Here is an 18,712-nt window from a genome sequence, read left to right on the forward strand (position 1 = left end):
AAATGAGTAAGTGACAGCTATTAAAAGGGCTTTAGAATAATTGCAGCTCAAAGTTAAAGATGTTAGCAAAATATTATAGACTACCACTTATACTTTTTTCTACTCATGAAAGGACTGAATGTTTGGGGCCCATAAAATGTTTACAAAATAGTATCTTTGGTCACTTTATGAATGATTAATCTACACTATTCTTTATGTTTTTACCACCTTATCATGCCTTCGGTTTTGCTGACATCTGAAGGAGAGTGACATTGCACTCAAGTGAGCTGTGATGTATCTGCAGTGTTGGTCACTGCCACCCCAGGCTGACGTGACTGGGGTTATTTTATTTCATCTGAGGTGTCAGAGTTCAACATGTGCTTTTCTGGGGTTGGGAGGAGCAGGTGCTCTTGTTCTTGGCTGGGTGCCATCAAGCCTGTTAGGTGCTTTTGTGAATTTTAGCTTTAGCATTTTAAAAAGCCTTAGCCCAAAACATATCTTAAAAATGTCTCCCTACCTCCCAGCTAGGATGACCTCTCTAGCACATTCTAGAAATGTCATATTTTACTGTAAATTGAACTGCAGAATAGTCTATTTTGGCAAACCATTTTGTTCCAAATAAGTACACACATTAATTTGCTTGACAGAGAAAAAGAGCTGAAATGTCTGAACTTGAGAGAGAATTCTAAATGCCATTCTTGCTTCAGAAAGTCAGAGAGTCAGTTCATGCCCTTCATCATCTCTGATTTCCATCTGCTAAATGATTTGAATCTAGCTTCTAAAAAGGGTCTCTTTGATGATCTGAGCCATAATACTTCCTTAGGGGGATCAGGTTAGCATTTGCAAAGGTTAGTTTGTGATTTTTCAGGAGAGAAGATACAGAATCTTTTATTAAAAGGACCTTGGAGATCCTAAGTTAATGTTTCCCAGTGTATGGTGTTGAAGATGAATTAGGTATTAATGCTGGCTTTAAAAATATATTTAAATAATTGTTTATTCATTTTCATGCACATTAGATTAAAAATATAACAAGTGCATCAAACCTGTAATTTCATAGATTTTCTTGTTTAGGATGAGACTATGGTGAAATAATCTTAAGAGAAATATTAAGTGTAATAGGGCTGGAAAATGGTATTTGAGGAACTAGTTTGGGAAGCGATGATGGAGTCCAATGCCTGTGTTTTGCCTGTGATGAGGCTAGATAGGGAGCAACTGAACAAAGTCCGTTTAGTGATGACATTGAGAATCCAACATTGGAATCCAAAGTACATTACATTTGTGAATAATAACAAGGGCACCTAACCTTTATCAAGTGTTTACTGTGTATGATACAAAGTGACATATATGTGTTACTAACTTAATTCTGACTATAGTCCCTAGAATGAACTATTATTAATATTCTTGTTTTATAGATAAGAAAACTTCAAGCTTAGAGAGGGTAAATAACTTGCCCAAGGTCATAGAGCTAGAAGGACCCAGCTGAATGCAAAGATGGGACTACACATCAGCTGCTGTTAGGTCAATGAGAATAGTTAACATCAAAGAAGACTTTGAAGGGATCCTTTTGTTAGGAAATTTAAAGGTCTGTGGAGCAAATATTTATTGAGAGTTTAAAATGTATGCTGACCTGCTAGGCACCAGGGGCTCAGAGACTTGCCTGAAGACTTGTGAATTAAGGATTTTGTAACTTTCCTGGGGTAGGGGATTCTCAGAGGACTTTCCTGGGGAGACTCCCTTTGTACCTTGGCATGCTAAATGCTGAGAAATCTGCAGTCAGAAATCTGTTTTCTTCTGTAATATTGATGGTTTTTAAACTCAGTTAATCTCAGGTTCTCTTTTTCTCCAGTAAAAACTGTTATATTTTGCAGAACCAATATTCTGTGGTGGACCTATTTGGGGCCTAACCTAATCCTTTTAACTCATTTAACACATGAGCAATCTTAGGTCCATGATAACTTAGCCAAAGTCAAAACTAATTGTTGGCAGAGTTTGTGTCATTAATTAATTAATTCAACAGCTATACATTAACTGCCTCCCAAGGGTCAGGCATTCTGGGATGTGGGCTACAGTAGTGAGCAAATGGATGAGAAAAAGATACAGGAAGACAGATCCATATTTTAGGAAATAGTGTATCTATGAAAATTGGAAATCCTTATTTTTGTCTGCATCTTCTCAAGACAGAGGAATGCCTTTTTTATCTTGTTTTCCCATTTTCTAGCACAGGACAGGAAAGCATCTTCAATAAATATTTGTTCAATAAATGAATGAGCTGCTGATGATTTAGGGTCTTTCCTATTCTGTAACAAAATGGTCAATTAAAAAGTTGCCCTTAGTTTTGGTGTGGATTATTCTTTGGGAAGTTAAAAAACATAATATTCTGGGAGGTTTCTAGATTGAAGTAGGTCAGTTGGTCACCCCTGCTAAGAAGCTCAGACCTGAAGAACATTGACCTAGACAGTCATCAGAAGATTATTTTTGAAACAATCATGTCTGAAAACCATCTTTATAAGTTTCTCAGCATTGCTAAATTATTTCATTGGCTAGAATTTTCAGATCACATCTGTTTTTTGATTGCTGGGCTTTTGGCCATATTGCTAAAGTGCCAGAATCTCTAAGACTCTACTCAAATTGCTACTATCAACAGATTTCTGAGGACTATATAGTTTGTTCAGATACAATAGAGGTGGGACCCAGAATCTTATTGCATGGCTTGAGTTAGGGGAGGCTACCTATTAGTACTGGGCAATCTGTCCATCTGTTATTTTCTGAACTGTATAGGACACTTGGGCCTTCAAAATCTTTGCTGCTGTATGCTTAAAAGGTCTGATGGAAGGATGCACAGCTTCCTTTGCATTGTACATTTCAAACATTTGAAAAACAGCTGATGTCAGTACAGTAGGAGGGGTCTCCGAGTCCATTAGGTTCTGAGCTGCCCAGGTAGTCAACACTAGTAGAAAAGATAAAGGTCAACAAAGTAAATACTTTCCACTTGCATATCTTCTTCCCTAAGGAATTTGGTGGCTGAGGAAGATCATCTGCCACAGAGGACATGACGATCTGACGCTGCATGCTCATGGCTCTTTGCATTTTGCTTTGTTGTCCTGTGGAAGGTGCCATGCTGGACCTTTCTCTGTGTTCCACAAGGGATTCCCTGCTTCTTAGGGGCCCACACCCATGAGGTCCACTTAGTACAGCTCTCAGAAGCACTCACCCAATACTCATCTCCAGCAGATCATTTAGTTTTGGAAAAAGGTATCATCAATTTCAGAGAGGGGCATTTTGGTGATTAGAAATGCAGCCTCTCTAGTAGAGGGTGCTTACAACTTAGGAGAGAAAAGGAAATGCATCTGACAACATCTGTCAGATTCATTTCTGAGCGTCTCATGAAAATCTAGGTTTCCTCAAGAGAGTATTTCCCTGAAAAAGAATTGTTTATTTCATTCTACATGGCTTTATAGATCACAGCAAAATCAGACATTTATTTCTGTGGAAAGAAGAAAAGAACTATTATATAAAAAGGAATTGGAATAGAAGTTTGAGAAATATATAAAATAGAAGTTTGAGAAATAAAATACAATGGCAAGCTGTAAGTTTTATTTAGTCTCAGAAGTAAAAGCAGGTAGAGAGCTTTTAGAGGTGGAGTAAAGAGAAAGAGGCTTAATTGTATCTGTAAGAGTTTACTGTAGGTTATAAGAGGAATGTCTGACTATAAAGAGTGATGAAATTATGGCATATGTTATTGAAGGGAAATGGTACGCTTTTTTCTGTTCTGTGTTTTTAGGAAATAATCTGTAATGTGGAAGACGTTGGTACAGGGCAAAGAGAATGAATCCTGGAGCCTGAAAGAGCCAGGCCTGAATACCACATTCTCCATTTACTAGATATGAGGATTTAAGCAAGTTATATGTTGTTTCTGAGTCTCAATTTCTTCATCTGTAAAATGAGGATATTAATAATCCAGACCTCTAAAGGGTGCTATGCAGTGCTTAACAGCCTTGGCACATGGGAAGTTCCCAATAAATGGTAACTTTTATTATGAACTATAAATAGACAAGTATCTAAATGGCACCCACTATGGCTGGGAAGGAGCTATGAAATGTGCTCTGGAGGTGTTTTCAGACCCTGTGACTTGATTTAGTGTGCATCATGCTTATCTTATGTTTTTTATTTTCAAAGAAATCTTAGAGTGCATCATTACTAGAATGCATTTTGTAGTTTTTACCATCAGTTAACTAATTCCAAAACCCTTTCCCTAAATAGGAAGGCAGGTGTTGCCTGCTTCATCTGTCTATTTGTACACCTGTTTAAGCATTTTAAAATCCACCAAAACATTTAAAATCATGAAAGCCAATTGCCTCATGACTAAACAGAATTCCCTAAAAGTGTTGTGTATTTCTGCCAGCAGCTGACTTCTCTAAAATAGGCAGAAAAACCACATGAAGCATCTCTCTTAATGTTGTTTTTGTGTTGAGACTTGTACCAGGTCCCTTAGGCCAGAAGGAAGCACAGATTTTTGGGAGAAAAAAATCTGATGTATTAAGCCAATAACATCTAACCTCTTGGCCTGAGAGATGTAAATTCTTTGTCTAAATTCACAGAACTAAGACTCTCTTAGGGCCAGAAAAGATTTTGATAATGCAAACTCATTTCCTCATTGAATTTATTCCTCTGGATGCTATCTATGTAATTAATAATCAATAAGTGTTGTTTGCTTACTTTGTGAAATTGTTTCAAGTTGGGATAAGGATGAGTCTGTGGTGTTGAAATAGAGGAAAGCTGATTTCTTTATGCTGGGATTGGGTTTAATATCATTAGCCAGATGTTCTAACCGTGAGAGCTAATGAGTCAGATTGGCCACAGGTATCTCAGTTGCACAATGCAGTGGGCTGTGAACCACATTCTTTAAAGGGCATCGTTTGTATGGTTGACAGAGACACCTCTTGTCTGCATTTTGGGAGCATAGTTTGGCTCCCTGGTCTCACTCAGGTCAGGAACACCAAGGCCCATCACTTTGGCTCCAACTCCTTGAGTTTAAATCCCAGGGCATTTGTAAACTCTGAGCACAGGGGCCACTTTTGGCCAAGGAAAGTGGTTCACCTTTCTGGCCCACTCTGTCCTGCTGCTGTTTATGAGGCATGGCTCTTTCATCCCTGTCTTGGGAGAGCATTTAGAGAAAATCCATTGCAACTCTTAATTTTGATAAAGCCTTTAATTTTCTGTCCTTTGGCAGCTTCATCCATTTGCTGCATATTCAATCGTGAAGAAGCCAGGGTTGAATTGAGATGATAGTTTCAGTATAGCCTGGAGCTTAGAAGATGTGATCATATTAGAGAATCTCCAGCCTTTGAGTTTGTTTAGCTTTGTAATCTGGAGGACTATCATCATAAGGGAAGATTTTTGGCATCTGGGGAGAAAGCACTGCAGCCCAAATGAACTGTGATATTTTGATAAGGTGCTAGAGGAGGTTGCTGGATTCTAGAGCAGAGTTCTGAAGGTTGCAAGGAATATTGAGCTCTCGGTGATAACTGCATAATGTTGGGTGCTAGGAGATCAGAAAATATGCTGTAGAAAAGGTAGAAAGAGTTAAGTTGGCTAAAATAAGGAAATAGGGAGAAAAAAGCTATTTGAGAGAGAACTTGGCATATATTTGGTATTTGTGTCTGTTTTTCTCTTGCAATGGGCTGATGTGTTGGCAAGAAGCTTCTGGCTGTTGTCAGAGATAGGAACATCTGTGCTCCTTTGCAGAAAACTCAGGATTCTAAAGTGTTTGGTGGAAACTGTAACTGCCACTCACTCTGTCTCCTCATTAAGGAGTTAAGCCTCTAGTGCTCAGAGTGTGCTTTTAAAAGGAAGACGTGGCTTATGGCTCTGGGCTTTACTTTTGCTCAACATGTGACAGAAGAGAGTTTCCAGCAATGAAATCTAAGGCTGTCAGTACAAATGTGCATGCTTGGGGCAAATTACTTTTGCTTGCTTGGTTGGAAATGAGAGTGAAAAGATGCTAGTCAGCTAGGTAATTATGACATAGGTATGCAAAGTGAGCTACCAAGACGTGTGGCAAATTCTCTGAAGCCTTTGCTTTAGTCACCATGCTTATATGCTGTTACAGTGACCCTAAAGTATCAGTGACAACCCAATAAGAGTAGTTTTTGATCACTTCAAAGTCCAGTGCTGGTCACTGGGGTCACCCTGGGCATCAAAGTCTATCTATCACACTACCCATCTACCTGTCTTCCTTTAGCCAGAACTCAATTACAGGTGTGGCCAAATGCAGAGGAGACTGGGAAATGTAGCTGAGCAGTGTGGTTGTAGAAAATGCAGTTGGTTTATTGAACATACAGCACTGCAGCTGCCATGACCCCAGATATTCTCCTTTGATGGTGGTGGATCTGGGTTTTGTAGGGCCTAAAGCTTGTGCAAGTTTGGGGCTCACTTTAAGAAATAACAAAATTAAGGACAAAAAGTGAATATGCATTTAGAGCGAGAATGGAAATAGCTCAATCAAGTGAAGGACCCTGCGGATTAAGCTTCCTTAGCATCACAGTAAATGTCTCTGTGTACCTAGATACCTGATTGGGGAACGTGTTTCTCCCCTACTTGAGATCTAAGCAGACTGTCCTCGCTCGGTGTCCCCACAGAGCATGTAGTGTTGGTGAGAGTATGCCAGGCCAGTTACCTCACACTGCTCTTCAGAATAAAATTGCTCCAGCCTTTCTGGGGAGCCATGTGGCCCCATGTGCTGAGAACCCAGGGCCTTTTGTGTGCTTACCTCTCAGCCTCCACATGCTTTTGAGGAGCTGAGGGCACAGGTGTGGAGGCAGATCCAGAGGGATTGGAACCCAGCAACCATTGACTCCACATTCCTTAACTTTTCCACTCACCATATTTATAAAATCGGCATAAACAGAGCATGTTACTAAGTGTTGGTGTCAAAATTAGTTGGGATAGTACATTATGCTTAGCACAGTGTATGGAACTTAGTAAGAATTTAATACATGTTGTCTGTGTTTTATCATTCATACTAAGCAAAAACATGTTTGAAAATGTTCAGTCTACATTAGTCATCTGTAAAAAGAAAACATCCTGATTATCTGATTATAGATAAATGTTTGAATTGTGTTTCCATATAGTGGACTTTTGTAGTAATTACAAATAATGATAAAACATTTTATACAAGGAAAAATGCATACAAAAACTGAAAACAGAATTATATAAACAGTATAATCCAAATTATGTAAATAGTGAGTTAATGTAAAAACACTAAAATTATGAAAATGTTATCACTGGTCATTCTGGATGCAGATGTAGGACCACACTTTATTCTCATCTTTATAGTTTTCTGCCTCTTGAAAATTGTATATAATTATTTAAATAATAATGTTATTGATTCTCCCTTATAAATAGCAATATTGCAGTCTTAAATTTACCTAGTATTTTATTGTTTCCATATCACATTTAATCTTCACAATAGCCCCGAGAGAACAATAAAGAAAAAAACTTTTATTTTTAATGAAAAACAGATAAAATAAACCCACCCAGCCACTAAAAACTTGGAGCTTATTGAAATTCCAGATAGCATAGTCATAGAAATCTTTATCTCCTTCCTAATATTCCAGTTTATTCTGCTGTTCACCAAGTGCTATAACAAAGGTAAAAAATACAACTCTTTTTCAGTTAGTATGCTTTTCTATTTAGATTTTTGATTATAAGTATTTTAGCAATACTGGTTGGGATTATTTTTTCATGGAAATTCTAGAATAGAGTTGTTCTAGAATCCAAAGTTGTTCTACCAGAAAATGTTTTGCTGCATTTAGCCAAGGAGTTCAGAAAGGCTCTTGGGGGTCAGAGCCTACCTGCTTCCTGAGCAGCTGTCTCTGTGCTCTCTGCCCTGTGCTCCCCTGCAGGCCCAGCACTTGGGACTTGTGGGGTGGGCTTGCTGGAGGAGTCTCTGGGACAGTGGCGACCAATGCCTCCTAGTCAGATCACCGTGGATGCTCTTCTCCCTGACTGACGAGGGTTCTGTTCCTGGTTTCCGTCTTATTCCAAGTGCCAGAATCCTTACCAGAGTAACCACCTGAGAGCCGGGCTCTCAGCTCACACTAGTGCCTTCTTCCTGCCTTATTGGCTCTGTGTACAGAATCTGAAGTTTGCCTCCCAGCCCCAGCCTGGTGACTGACACCTCCTTGTAAGACCTGCATGAAGACTTATCTGATTCTGACTATCTGTCTGTATCTGGAGTATTGTATGTTCCTAGGTTGACCCTCTAATGTTTCTTATGCCAAGTCTGAACTGCAGATACCGACCTGGTTACTTGGCTTGACTCTCACACATCCTTGGGCCTGATATTCCGCAGGTACAGAATTCTGCTGGTGCAGCACACTCCCCGCCAGCTACCGAAGCTGCCTCTCTCCGTGCTTGCTGCCTTGCTTGCCCCTGGGGCCTCGGCAGATCCAATTCCAGGTTCTGGACTCTGCAGTGGGCCTCACATACCTCACTGCAATTAACTCAGCTGGGTCACCAGATGCAGCATGTTGCAAAGAGTCTGTTTTGAAGTCGTTAACTGCTTAGAGGACAGCAGAGTTGCAGGCTGCTGGAGCAGCTGAAGTTGGGGGAGCAGGCATGACCTGTGATGATCTATATTTAGGGGTAGAGTACTCTCTTTTCAACTTTGATGTAAGAATACTATTCAAGACAGTTCAAAATATGTCGTACTTTCTGCCTGTAATGTTGTCAAGTTTATAAAAGTATCATGGACTGAAAGTTTTCTCTTTAACAGGTCAGTTAAGTGGAAAGTGTAGGCAGGGAAAAGGCAGTCAGTGAGATTGCTGTATTAAGTTCCTGGTGTTAACAAATTGCAATGAACTGGATGGCTTAAACCATCAGAAATTTGTTCTTTCACAGTTCTGGATGCCGGCAGTGCTCCCTGGGAAGCCTCTACGAGAGGTTCTTCCTGGGCTCCTTCAGCTTTTGGTAGCTCCAGGCCTTCCGTAGCTCCTGTCTCCACCTCTATATTCATGTGGCTGTCTTCCTTTCATGTGTCTGTCTTTGCATGGCATTTTCCCCTTCTTTATAAGAACACCAGATAATAATAGTGTCCTCTGATAGGATTGTTGTGAGAATTAAATGAGATAATGCTGGGGTAGTATCTGGCTTTTAGGAGAGGCTCAGTAGGGGTTAGCTTTTATGGGCACTTACAGTCCTTTGATTTCACAAGCAAGTTCAGGGAGAGATTGAGGAAGTGAATAAGCCACACACAAAGTCACACTGAGGTAAAGCAGAAGGTTCTCTTTCTGTGCTGTGACCCCAGGGACACAAATTTTGCTCCCACGTTTGTTGTCAGCACCCCTTTTGCTCAATTATTTGCCTGATTGAAACCTATGCTGTTCTTTTTAGTGGACGCAAATCCTCTTGGGCAAGTTCTAGAGAATCTAGGCCTGAGCTGGACTGAGCAAATATGTCTATCCTTTTGGGATCGCCCTGTAAGGCATGTGGCCTGTGCACCGCTGAGCTCCAAGGTGTAATTCATACCATGGTTGGAGTGAATGACACTGCAGCCAGGATTTCAGGGATCACAGCCTGGGCTGCTGCGTGAGGTGGCCAGGGTTACGTGAAGCTGGCAAATAGCATAGTCTGAACCCTATTCTGTTAGCCTAATTATTCAGTGGAAATGGGATTCCCAAGATTTTTAAACCTGGTCCATAGCTTAGGAGAGTATATATGTTCATTATATTATCCTTCAAGGTAAAACCCAAGAGTTGAGTGCAAGTCAAATTGCTGTTTTCCTCCCTGCTTCATCTTTGTGAAGTTTGTGTTATCAGTTTGACAGTTGGCAGCATATCTGACTTAGAAAATAGATGCTACACGTTGAAAGCCTAAATAAAGCTTAGCTTTAGATTGAAGTCTAATAAAGGAATTATCTATAATTCGTTCACGTATTTCTGTGACAAGTCAATTGCAAATCTGAAAGTACACTGAATTTGCATGCTCATTTAGTGGTGCTAGTCATCTGAAATGCTGATTGTTAGAAAGATTGCAGATTTCATTATGGAACATTCTTTGAATTTCATTTGTATGTGTGTCTATTGATGCACTGGGAATTTTATTCTAAGATGTGTTGAAGATAGGCTTGTAGATACTTGGTTTATGAATTTTGAGGTGCTATTTATTTTTAATATACCCCGTTCATTCTTTGCAAGCAAATAATCAAGAATTTATGTTTAAGTGGGATCCGTTTACTTTACATTGAGAGTTATTATTACTTTAATTCATGTTTCATTTCCCTTGAAGTTCTGATGTATCTTTTGTATGTTAATTATTTTCCTTATCAATATTAATTATTACAACCACACAATAGAAATTATTGCACCCTTACTATGTGCCAGGCACTGTGCTAACTTACTTTAGATGGATTATTATTATTTAATATTTATATCAGTTTTTTTATATACTAGATTTTTAAGTAGTGTCTATTGGAATTCACATTATAGTGAGGATCTGCAGCCTGGAAACAAACATGCCAAGGTTACACACTTGCAAGTGGGTAGTAGAGCCAGGGTTTGAACCCAGGTATACTGACGTGGGATCCAAAGCTCCTCTCCCTACACTCTTGATGTTACAGATACAGGCAAACCTTTGTGTTTGAGGAAAGAACTCCAGATGTAATCTAGAACTTTGCAGTGATTCAAAAGCCTCTGCATTTTCATGTAATGTGGATTTGGGGCCAATAGATTGATTCATTTTGCTTAATTTGTTTTGCTCGGTTGACATGGTGCTAATTTGCACAGGCCTATGTGTGAAGCAGTGGGAGATATCCTAATAGGGCTCCAGGTTGCAAGAGAAATTAGCATGGAATTAAATTTACAGGCTTCCTACATCCATAACCTTGAGAGTTGACTCAGTTGTTATCAAGATTGAAACCTATGGCCCAAAGTATGTGTTTCAGAACAACCAGTGTTACTTGGTTTTGTGTGATAAATAATATGAGGTCAGATCAATTTAGATAAACTAGTTAAAGAGGTTAAATAGCATTTTTTTAAATTTCAGGAACTTTTAAGGCCTTTAATATATACTCTGTGCATTGCAACCTCCAAGAGGAAAAGAAAAGTATTATTACATGTTTTGGGGATGTACTTGGCAATTATTTGCTTGTTTATTCTTATTTTGTAGCAGATGAGGTTTGTCATAATGCATCCATGATGTGTGGTTTAGGTTTTTCTGTGTAGCAGTTAGGATGATTTTGATTGTAATAACAGAAGACCCAGTGCTGAGTGATTTAAACAGTAAAAGCTTATGTAAGTGATAAGGTTAGAGGTGTAGTGAGCTATAAAATGAATTCATTTGCATCAGCCACTCCCTAGGTCATTTACGGTTTGTTTTCTCTTTGTTTTTCTCTGTCTGCCGGAACTGAACCTTGTAGCTGGACATGGGACAAATTCCCCTAGCAAATGAGCAGGCTGGTGATCAAAGAATGCCAGAACAAAAATCTGGTAATATTTAGAAAGAGTGGGCGAAAACATGGATGCTTGAGAGGCAGTCAAATGTCTGCAGTGGCCATGAGGATATTAATCCCATCTCTTCTCCACCGTGTATGTGTTGATATCCTATATGCAGTGTATAGAGTTTTTACCACCCTAAGATATTTTTGGTGAGTTTCTTCTGTATTTACCTCTAAGTACAGAAAAATTTTCCAACAGGATGCTCTGGGGTGCTGTTTTGCATACTTCAGTTTCCTGTATAACCGTCTCATAGACCTGGTAAGTGATTAGTTTGGCTGCTAACATCCAAGAAAGTTTTTTTTTTCTTAGCAAAATGAATGCCATAATGCCATGATACCCATTCATTGCTATATGATTCATATTTCCCCTAAATGTTATTTTGATACGAAAGTACCCCGGCAGATGCAAGTCAGCTCCTCGTCATTCGCCCCTTCACATGGTTGTTTGCAGGTTTTCCCGGAGTTCTCAGGAAAGTGCCAAAGGGTGTTTCACTGGCTGACAGGCTGGGGACAGAAAAAGAGAACTAGAGGCTGTAAGTTTGCGTGTCACATGGACACTCGTTTTTGGCCCTGGGTATTTCCTCTGAGAAGTGAGACATGCCCTTGGATGACTTGGTTCATTTGGTGGTTGCCCTATTTGCCATGTTTCACCAACTGGTATTTCCTTCTATTGTTCAGTAAATCGACTGAATGCCTGCTATGTACAAAGTATTTTGTGTGGATTCTAAGTTGATCGTGACTTTCTTTAGAAACGAAGCCTTCCTGGTCTTTCAGTCTGGCCTGGGAGAGGAGACAGACACACAAATAATGAACACAAAAGATCAAGTGCGAAGGGAGGCTCAGAAAAGGTTTCGGGGGCTGCGAGGAGGGAAAGATTCCCCGTGAGCTGAGGAGTCAAGTGTGGGCGGGGGAAGGGAGAAGAATGGGGACTTCAAGAGGAGGTGTTAGGGAAGGATAAATAATCTAGTTTGGCTAGAGCCTAAATGTTGTGAAGCAGTTCAAAAACAAAAGTTAGTAGAGGTACTTCTTGTACTGGTGATTTATTGTTGCATAGCAAATTATCTCCCCACCCTCCGCCCAGCCCCTGCAAATTAGTGGCTAAACCAACAATAAACCTTTAATATCTTTCAGTTTCCATGGGTCAGGAATCCAGGAGCAGCATAGCAGGGTCTCTCCTGAGTCCTCTGGGGCTGCAGTCATCTGAAGGCCCAGCAAGTTAGTAGCAAGGCAGCTCTTTGCTCTGGCTGGTAAACTGGTGCTTGTTGGGATGGCTGATCTACCCCAGAGCCAAACTTTGAGACAGAGATGGTTAAATGGCAGCTGTATCCTTTTTATAGTCTAGCCTTGAAAATCATATAGCATCATCTCCGCAATATCCTATGTGTTAGAAAAGGCCAATCTGAGGGAAGGGGAAACAGGAGTCACCTTCAGTAGGGAGGAGAGTCAAACATCGTGAACATGTTTTAAAACCTGTACTGTTCTTGATAAAAATGACAGAAGCAAAAGCAGTGGTTGTACTCTAGCAGTTGTCCTTGGTTGTTTCTACGAAGGGTTTACTCATATTAGCTGGCATGCTAGACTATTTTGATAGGTAAACTGTGGTATAAATAATGTCTTAAGTGTACTTTCATCTACTAAATTAGTTACTTAAAATAAAAACTGGTAATTATTCAGAAGGTATCTGTAATAGAATCTTACTGCATCAGACAGGGAATGCAGAAATGGCCTAGGCTGCAGTGCAGGTAGCCGGGCACACCACTCCTCAGCACCCTGGTGGGCCTCCCAGATGCCTTGGCCCCTGAGAAGAGGGCTTTATTTGAAAACCTCACTGTGGGTCCATCTGGTTCCCCTTTGGTTTTCTTTAAGAATTCAGTTTGTCCATTGGAAGAACTCTTCCCTATTCAGAGATTTGTAAAATTGCTTTGTAAATGTATTCTAATCCTAAGAACTATTTTCTTTATTTTAAATATGTTTTTGAGCCATGCACTGAATGATGGTTAGTATTGTTTCACTCAAAACGTTTGTTTTGTGGGTGGATGTGGGAGGTGGATGAGAGTGAGGAGAGGACTTGATTTTGAACAGAATATTCCCCTACGTGCTTCACATAAAGCGATGGTTGTAGCAATGAAAGACAAGAGCCACCATTTCTCTGATATCAAAACGAAAGCCATCGTGATCATATAGCCTCAAACCGTCATAATATGACAGTTGGAGTGGGAGGCAGAGTTCTGAGAATGGAGAATTTGTATGCTTTTGTATAAGTGTTTTTGTTAATTTCAGAAGTAACTGGGGAAATTTTTATGAACCAGATAAAGAAAAATATGCTCATCAGTTATATGAATATTAGTTTTCTCAACATAACAATACACTGTTAAGGTCTGCCCTCAACACTTCTGTGCTATACGCATGAAGAGACCATTAATAAATGGAAAAATTGGAAAAAGTAGAGTACATTACCTCTCTCTAATTTAACACATTTAAAGGGCAATCACCAGCAAAATTAAGTTTTATTTAAAGAATTTTGAGGATAAAAAGCATGAAGACACTCATTTTTCTCCACTCTCCCTTTCTGCTTTCATCACTGCTACAATCCACTTTACCTACTTGTACTTGGAAAAGACAGAGCATATTGCTTGCTGCAGAGATTCCTTGTGAAATAAAGAAGTGTTGTAGATGGAGAAAGCCTAGAAGAAATCAAGGCTGGGTGGTAAGTGAAAGAAAGAATTTTTTTTTTTTTTTTACGAAGATGTGTATATGGAAGGAGATTATTGCTCTTTGAACTCATTCATTAGCAATCACTATTAACACCTGTGAACTTCCCACTTGGAATTTTTGTAAGGTAGAATTAGTTGCTCTGTCTCCATAATTATTTCTTAAAATGGTTTTCTAAGAGCCCATGAAATACTGCACTACTTCTTGTTTCTACTTCTGGTTCCAGCTGTTACAGGTTTTATTATGAAAATGTATACGTGGGAGTAAAAGCCTGAGCTATTGCTCGGCAGAGAGCCTGGTGTGGAGTAGCACCAGGGAACATTAATTCCCTTCTTGCATCCCGCACTGACCCCAACAGCCAACAGGAAGGGCGTCAAAAAGCATCAGAGTAGATGGCTTGTAATTAGCAATAGCATCCTCTTCTTTATGCAGCTAAAGATCTTTTCACTCATGTTTCCTTCCCTTGTCACCTTTATCTGTTCTCTCCCAACATGAAACCCATTGTCATTTTATTTATCCACCAAAATAGAAGTCAGATTGCTTTGTTTAGGGTTGGGCCAGCAGGCACAGTAATGGGCTGTCATTTCTCTGATTATATTAGTTTGTCCCTGTTTGAATGAAGGAAGTGATCATAAATCTAGATTATGTTCATTCTAGTTTCATCTCTATGTCAGCTGAAATCAACATGACTGTTATGTTTAGGAAAGACAGGGTTTATTCACAGTCTGACTGAGGACATGGTATGAGTGCCCATCAATGTGTTCTGATAAACAGCTCTAAATCCCTTTGGAGACATCTTAAATAATTTATTTACAGGAGGGGATATGTGCAGAAAGGTTACATTTATCAATACATCAATGGGTGTGGCGTGGATACATCTAGCTATTTTCCTAAAAGATCATGTTATCCACATTCCCGTGCTATCTATATGTTTGAGAGGCAAGGATAAGAGTGTCCTTTCCTTAGGTGGATGACCTCATCTTCCTTTGGGGATGAAGAGGGCACATGTGACACTATCTTATTGATGCTGTCCAGAAAATTCCTGACTGATTACATTTCTGGAAGAGATTGAAGCTACAGTTAGGTGAGTAAGCCTGGGTTTGGTGATTTAGTGGCTTAGCAGAAGTGACCCTATGTTGGGTGACTGAGCAGCTTAGAAGAAGTGAACCCATTTTGGGCCTGTGTCTTTTTAATGCCTATATGCCATTTACTTGTTCATTCATTTGTTCAGCATAACATTTGTTTCGGGCCCACAGTGTAGGGTTGTGTGTTGGTGTGGGGCATGGAGGTTTCTGTGGCCTAGGCATCCAGCCCTGTGCCTGACTTTTAGTAGCTCCGTCTGATGGAAGTTTGAAGAGAGAAACATCTAAACAAGTTGGCACATTCCAAATGAGAGTTTATTAAACTCCATCTGATTCAGATTTCATGGAAATACTAGGTTTTACTAAATTTGATCCTTTCTTTCAAGGAGTTCATAGTTTTAGTATTGCAAAGAGGACACATACCTAATTTAGCAAAAATTTAGAGAGCTTTCTATGTGTCAGTCACTAAATGAGATAGTTGGGAAGTTAAAGTTTATTTTCATATTAATTGCATGAAATGAAAAACCCTTCATATGCGAAGAAAGTAAGATCTTTGGAACTGGAGTGATTAGAGTGGGAATTGTAGAGGAAGTGGTAAGCAGATTGCTTAAGAATGGTTAAAAGTAGTTAAGGGCTCTGGCTCTGGGAGTCAGATATATCTGGATTTGGATCCTGGCTCCATTACTCAATAGCTGTGTAATTTTGTCAGGGATAGTTAATTACTTTTCAAAGTTCAGTTTCCCCTTCTACAAGATGTGGATGATATTGACAATACTTACTGTGGCAAATCATATTTTCCAAAAATGGCCAAGCCAATCTCTCTCATTCCATATTTTCTTCTTACAAAGTCACTTTGACAGTCCTCTCATGTAGTGTAGGGTTTATGTCCCTTCTGTTTGATTGTGAGTGAAATGTGTACTATCTGGAGTAACAGAATATAGCAGAAATGGTGCTATATGACTTGAAAGGCAGTATCATAAAAGTGCTATGCACTGCCATTTTGCTCTGTGGCATTCATTCGTGGCAGCCAGCTGACATGGTGTGAGGAAGCCCACCCTGCTCATGAAGAGGCCCAAGTGAAAGGGTTGAGGCCCATGCGCCTGGCTGAACTTTGAGCTGATAGCTAGCACAGCTTGCCAGCCATGCGAGTGAGCCATCTTGAAAGTAAATCCTGTAGACAGCTGTGGGTGAGTTGCTCTGGCTGGCTACATATGGAGCTATGGGTGAGTTGCTCAGGCTCCCCAACCCTGCCCAATTGTACAGTTGACCTTTGAACAGTTGTAGGAGTTAGGGGCACCAATCCACCGTGCAATAAAAAATCTGTGTGTAAATTTTGACTCCGCCAAAACTTAACTACTCGTAGTCTGACTGGAAGCCTTATCAATAACAAAGATTTGATTAACACATTTTGTATTATATACTGTATTCTAAAAATAAAGTAGGATAGAGAAAACAGAGAAAATAAAATGTTTTTTTCAACTTATTGCAAACCTCCAAAAATTTTCCAGTATATTTATTGAAAAAAATCCACAATAGGTGGGCCCATGCATTTCAGACCTGTGGTGTTCAAGGGTCAACTGTAGTTTCCTGAGCAAAATAAATGATTGTTGTTTGAAACCACTAGAACACTTTAGGATGTTTTGGGATGGTTTGTTACACAGCAATAAGTTACCAGGACATTTTCACAAAACTAATCCTTCACTCATGGTAGTTATTTTCATTATTGTCACTAGTTGAGAAGATCTGTAATGGAGATCAGCATTAGTTTAAAGTGAGGTTATAACCTGAAGTTCCCCTCGTGAACTTCTGGTATCTGATGGGTTTTAGGGAACTTATTTTGCTCACTTTTTTGTCATTTGCAAAAGCCCTGTTGTGTGTCAACTTCCTGGAGTCCTTTTCTCCTGAGTTTCTGATGCTGACTCGGTGCTGGACTCTGTCCCCTGCTGAGTCAGAGTTTCATTCAGGATTTCAGTGTCATGACTGGATTTGTAATCAATGTTTAAACCTTCAAAATATTCTGTGGAAGTCATGTTCCTGACATTATTTACATTTTTTGGAGTGTGGTATAAAAAAACAATATAATATTTACCACCTTAACCATTGTTAAGTGCACATTTCAGGAGTGTTAAGTATATGCACATTTTGTGGAATAGATCTCCAGAACTTCTCATCTTGCAAAGATGAAACTTCATATTCATTAAACAACTTCCTATTTTCTTTCCTCCTAGCCCTTAACAACCACCATTCTACTTTCTGTTTGTATGAATTTGACTACCTCATATAAATAGGATCATGCAGCATTTACCCTTTTGTGATTGGCTTATTTCACTTAGGATAATGTCCACGAGATTCATCCATGTTTGTAGCGTGTGACAGGATTTCCTTCTTTTTGAAGGCTGAGTAATATCCCATTGTAGAGTGTTTATATTTTGTCTATTCCTTCACCTGTCACTGTACATTTAGGTTGTTTCCACCTCTTGGCTATCGTTAGTAATGGTGCAGCGAACATGGGTGTGCATATGTTTGTTTGCTGCTGTTTTTTCCATCTCCCCATCAATAGCAGAATCTTATTGAAATGCATTTGAGAGAGATAAGAGCTTATCTGTATTCATTGCCATCTTTTTTTCCAACATACCTGAGAACATTATGAATAATCAGGTAGCCAGTCTGCCCAGATTCTTCCTGCGGGATTCAACTTCACTATGTGTATCTATTGTGTAGCTTAATTAGTATTAGAGTTGCACCTCTATTTGTGGGTATTTCATTGCTTTCAAAAAAGTTTCACAAGCATCATTGTATTGAATCCTTGCCACATGATGGCTGTTTCTTTAATATGGAGGGTATGAGAATACAATTATGATGTGGATGTAAATCCACACAGTGGTTGGTATTTAATGTAGTATTTTCTATTCTTTGCCAAAGTAGGCCTCACTTATGAGTAGACTTGACATAGTTTTTTACTTTATTTTTTAAATTAATAAATGTTTTTTTTAGTGTGTTTTAGATTTACAGAAAATTGGGCACAAAGTACAGAGAGTTCTCCTATCCTCCTCTCCCTGCATGTAGTTTCCCCTGTTATTAACATCTTGTGTTAGTTTGATACATTTGTAACAACTGATGAACCAATAATGATACAATATTATTAACTGAAGTCCATATATTATATTAGGGTTCATTCTTTGATTTGTACAGTTCTATTCACTTTGACAAATGTATAATGTGTATATCTACTTTTACAGTATCATACAAAATAATTTTACTGCCTTAAAAACCCCTGGTGCTCCACCTGTTCACCCTTCCTCCTCCCTGCCACACACAAGCCCCTGGTAACTGTTGCTCTTCTCAGTCTATAGTTTTACCTTTTCCAGAATGTCATAGTTGGAATTAAACAGTATGTAGCCTTTTCAGACTGACTTCCTTCACTTAGAAATATGAATATAAGAAC

At 39.3% G+C, this 18,712-nt stretch overlaps 2 protein-coding genes across 8 annotated transcripts in view; one reads left to right on the top strand and one right to left on the bottom strand.

Annotated features, from left to right (window-relative positions):
• The window catches only part of LOC108403657 (uncharacterized), a 29,399-nt gene extending 17,774 nt beyond the window's left edge, over window positions 1-11,625 (bottom strand). Inside the window, exon 1 of the mRNA XM_073239994.1 lies at window positions 1-11,625. This exon is cut by the window's left edge and continues 16,692 nt beyond it. The gene's annotated coding sequence lies outside the window, so the exon portion shown is untranslated.
• The window catches only part of ELMO1 (engulfment and cell motility 1), a 516,082-nt gene that overhangs the window by 17,871 nt on the left and 479,499 nt on the right, over window positions 1-18,712 (top strand). Inside the window, exons 2-3 of one of the 7 annotated variants that reach the window (XM_037027350.2) lie at window positions 14,093-14,180; window positions 15,152-15,269. The exons of 5 other annotated variants lie outside the window; for them this stretch is intronic. The gene's annotated coding sequence lies outside the window, so the exon portion shown is untranslated. The remainder of the gene's footprint in view (window positions 1-14,092; window positions 14,181-15,151; window positions 15,270-18,712) is intronic. One more of the 7 variants, XM_073238593.1, reaches the window with a different exon arrangement.

This window comes from Manis javanica, chromosome 6 (genome assembly GCF_040802235.1).
Source record: "Manis javanica isolate MJ-LG chromosome 6, MJ_LKY, whole genome shotgun sequence".
Lineage (NCBI taxonomy): Eukaryota > Metazoa > Chordata > Mammalia > Pholidota > Manidae > Manis > Manis javanica.